The following is a 4,788-nucleotide window of genomic DNA, read 5'->3' on the forward strand; positions in this document are numbered from 1 at the left end:
GAACTAAACTGTTTTTGTTGTCTAATAAACTGAACTGCATTGCACTATAATGTGAATTGAACTATTATAAACAGAACTGTTGTACAAACTGCACTATTTTTAAACTGAACTACACTATTTTTAAACTGAACTACACTATTTTTGAACCGTTTTTTAACCAAACCACATTAATTTTGAACCAAATTGTATTATTTTTGAACCGAAATTTACTTCATCATTTCAATTGTTAATAAATTATTACATCAATTTAAATTGTTGAATTTTTTCTTCAATTTTTTTTGTTGTTTTGCTAATAAACTTAACAAGTATATTAATAACGAATTAAGTTAAAGTATTTTTTGCGATACGTATTCATGTACAATAGTTTGAAATTAACGTGTTTTGTTACATACTAAAGCGATAATAAAAATAAAACTTAAGATATTATTTATAAAATTTAATTCTTCCACTATTATACCCTCTTTCATGAATAATAGTAATTATATGATATATAAAAAAACCACATTTGATTCAAGAGGAAAAGAGGAAATTACAATTAAAAGAGACAAATTTTATTTTGTGTTCGATATAAAAAAATATTTAGAAAATAAGTGTTGGAAGTATTAAATTTTTTTTATCATAGATAATTATATTAATTAATATAAATTAATATAAATTATATATAACACTATTTTTTATAAAATAAAACAAATATTACAGACTATTTTTTATAAAATAAAATAATTAATATCAAGTAAACTGTAACTTATAATATAACCATAAAATTCACTTAAATATATTATTATAACATAACCTAAAAAGTGTTACGTACGTTTTTTTATTATTGTATATGAAATGAAAAAAAAAATCAAAGAGTAAATTTTGTGCATAGTGTACATGAGACGAGAAAATCACAGAGTGTCGTACATTATCAGTACTATCTAAGCGTGAAGCACAGAAAAAACTAAAAAACAGTTCAGTTATAGTTAACTTATTTAAGTTTAGTTCTTAAAATCTGTACCGGATAATAGTATAGTTCAATTTTTAATACAATCAATTCAGTTTATTTTAGTATAAAACAATACAATTAACTGTAATACAGTACAGTTAAATTAATTATGCCCAGCCCTAGTAATCGATGGAACTTAAAGGCAATATTCCTGATCCTTGACTAAATCAACAATCATTAATTTTAATTCAATTAATATTTTAAGCTTAGTTGAATTGATGATGTATCAATGTATCAACCTTAGTCGAATATACAATGTCTCACTCTCATATAAGTAGACAATGAAATTTATGAATTGTCCTACAGTGTAATTAAATATTTAAAAGATAGTATAAAAACTAAATGTAAAAATATATTTTCTAAATATAAAAATTCAGTTGCTAAGAATACATCTGAAATTAAAAAATAATTAAGAAAAATGATCAGTGAGCAAGTAAATTTTAAAATTATATATATTCCTTAAAGCTTCTATCTACATTTTATATATCGTTTCCTGAAATCGTAAATCTCAACAACACTCCAAGCTAAAGTTTATAATAATATTAATATTGACAATTACATCTAAGAAAAAGAATAGTGAAAACCTTCAACCTGATAAAAACATAAGAAAATAATCTAATTTAAATAAAAGTTAAATATGTTTTTTTCCCTTAATTTTTACTGAATTTTGAAATTAATCAAATTTTATTAAGTTTATTTGACATTTTAAACATGTTTCATAATAGTATTTGATTAACATTAAAGCAAAAATGTGTTAAATAGTATAAATAACTCAAATACAATCCTGAGATGCGTACGAAACATCAAATGAACCTAACAAAATTTGATTAAAAAGACTAAATTCACATATTTCGAAAGATGAACGACTAAATTGGTCCAAAGTTTTGAAATAGACTAATTCCAAAATTCACTAAAAGTTAAGGGACAAAAACATATTTAACCCTCTAAAGAATAATATATTGAGTATACTTTTACTTTTCTTTTTTAGCTATACCACTGCTCATTTTGTTCTACCAAATACAACTCAGGAAAATAAAATCATACAACTATTTTTAGGTGCTTGAATTGATTCCAAATTAAATAAATTCACTTTGTGTAATAATTTTGTCAAACTTCACACAACTAATCTAATACTATATACAATTGGGAACTAACAAAAAGCAAGATTTTCAATTGAATAATATATCTGACCTACTTCTCAATTCAAATTTTTATCTACAAAAGGTAAAAACGCTGATGTGTCAATCTCTCAGCATTTTGAAGTCTGAAAAAAAATGGAAAAGAAATTGAAAACCGAAAGTTTTAATTAAAACTTCTTTCTCTCTCTTCCTCAGTTTTCCTCCTTCTCAATTCTTTCTCTCTCTTTCTCATTCTCTCTGTGACCGCCTTCTTTCTTCTTTCTCTCTCTTTCTCATTCTCTCTGGCACCGCCTTCTCACTTCTTTCTCTCTCTGTCTCTGTTTCTCCGCGTTCATCATGGTTTCTCTGCCTTTCTTAGCTTCTTCTCTAACATCTTCTTCTGTTCATCTTCTTCTTTAAATCGAGTTGTTTTTAAATCGCAAAAAAACGACTATGGAGATGGTTTATATTTTTTTCTGAGCTTTGTTCTGTTCATCATTTTTTTTCTTTACAGGCTTCAACTGACGCTTACAAAGACATGCATCTGAGATTTGCCGTTCATCTGTCCATTTTTTTTGTGGATATCTATTTTTCTTCTTATATTTATCAGATCTAACTTTTTCATGCGTTTTTTTACAGGTTTAAACCCAGAAGTCGTATTTATTTTGATTTTTCTCAAGCAAGCATCTCATTTTCTTCTTATATTTTGTCAGATCTAACTTTTTCATGCGTTTTTTTACAGGTAAGAACCCAGAAGTCGATTTTATTTTGAGTTTCTCAAGTGAACAACTCATTTTCTTCTTATATTTTGTCAGATCTAACTTTTTTCATGCGCTTTTTTACAGGTAAGAACACAGAAGTCGATTTTATTTTGAGTTTTCTGAAGCGAACAACTCATTTTCTTCTTATTTTTTGTCAGATCAATCTTTTTCATGCGTTTTTTTACAGGTTTAAACCCCAAAGTCGTTTTTATTTTGAGTTTTCTCAAGCGAACATCTATTTTTCTTCTTATATTTTGTCAGATCTAACTTTTTTATGCGTTTTTTTACAGGTTTAAACCCAGAAGTCGATTTTATTTTGAGTTTTCTCAACCAAACAACTCATTTTCTTCTTATATTTTGTCAGATCTAACTATTTGTTTCGTTTTTGTACAGAACTAATATGGTTCACTGAGACATATGGTTTTATTACGCAGATTTCATTTTCATTTTGACCTTTCTCAAGCGAACAACTCATATTCTTCTTTTATTTTCTCAGATCTAACTATTTTTTTCTGATGATGGTATTTTCTAGGATTGTTACATGTCTAATATGGTTCACTACGACAGATTTAACATCAGGTTTATAAAAAAATTTATCTAACTATTTTTGGCGTTTATGTACTTTGATCTAACTGTTTCTTATATTTTTCTTCTGTTTACAGGCTTCAAATCAAGATTTCAAACTGATTCAAGAGTCTTTTTCGCTGTACAACTTAACTGGTAAGTAATTTGTATCAAAATCTACCTTTTTATTTACCAATTTATCTGTATTTTTCCACCTTTTACAAGCAACCCGTTCATCTTCTTCATTTTTCTACCTTCAACTCTCTTGGTGTCATTTTTTTTTTCGTTCATGGTATTTTTTTAATAATGCATTCTATAAGCAAATCTCTTTATTGTTACCCGATTTACGTTTTTATTTGGACATTTTTCAAAGAGTTCATCATACACTATATTTTTTGAAAGTTCTACACCAAAAAGAGTTAATCTAACTATTTTTTCCGTTTATCTACCTTGATCTAACTGTTTTTCTTCTGGATACAGGCTTCAAATCAAGATTTCAAAGTCATGCACGAGTCTTTTTCGCTTTACAACTTAACTGGTAAGTAATTTGTATCAAAATACCTTTTTTTTTACCAATTTACCTGTATTTTTCCACCTTTTACAAGCAAACCCTTCATCTTCTTCATTTTTTTACCTTAAACTTTGTTTGTGTCATTTTTTTTCGTTAATGGTATTTTTTAATAATGCACTGTATCACCAAATCTCTTTATTTTTACCCAATTTTTGACTTTATTCGGACATTTTTCAAAGAGTTCTTCATATTTTTCCAATCACCGTTTACTCCAACAAAACCATTTTGTTTACAAAACATTTTGTATTCCAACCCCTTCAAATACAACTTCGAATTTTTTCCAAATCAACCTGTCAATCAGTATTCAAACGCATTAAATTTCGCACTGCTCGAGATAATGATGAATAAACTGTTCCATCATCTGCCACACGTTATAATTATTAAACTTTACTCTATTCCAATATTAAATACCCCTTCCTGAAAAAAATCAACATTAGTAAATTACATTAAATAATTCTTCTTATACTTTTACGACGCTTCATAATTCTTTTTTTTAACGTATTATTTTTTAATTCGTATTTATTATCTTGTAACTTTACCAGTTCAGACTGTCCAGTATGTACGGATACTTCCAACAGCTATGATTTCTCCTATTCTTTTTATATATATATTCCATATGTTTACCAATTCAAAGTCAGACATCTGATTTTTCTACTGTTACCCATTTTCTTCTCTTACAATTTTACTTCATCACCAACCTATTCTCCTGCAATGAAATCCATGCCCACACCACAATCCATACTTTTTTCAGAAATGGTTGGCAGATTCATTTCTATGTTTTTGAAA

The 4,788-nt window shown here is 26.9% G+C and overlaps 1 long non-coding RNA gene across 1 annotated transcript; it reads left to right on the top strand.

Annotated features, from left to right (window-relative positions):
• The first annotated feature begins 3,544 nt into the window (after nucleotides 1-3,544).
• LOC114189946 lies at nucleotides 3,545-4,788 on the top strand. The gene is made up of 3 exons (XR_003605749.1): nucleotides 3,545-3,587; nucleotides 3,912-3,969; nucleotides 4,754-4,788. It is a non-coding gene; the product is annotated as an uncharacterized LOC114189946 (long non-coding RNA).

The sequence above is a fragment of the Vigna unguiculata genome, chromosome 7 (genome assembly GCF_004118075.2).
Source record: "Vigna unguiculata cultivar IT97K-499-35 chromosome 7, ASM411807v1, whole genome shotgun sequence".
In the NCBI taxonomy this organism is placed as follows: Eukaryota; Viridiplantae; Streptophyta; class Magnoliopsida; order Fabales; family Fabaceae; genus Vigna; species Vigna unguiculata.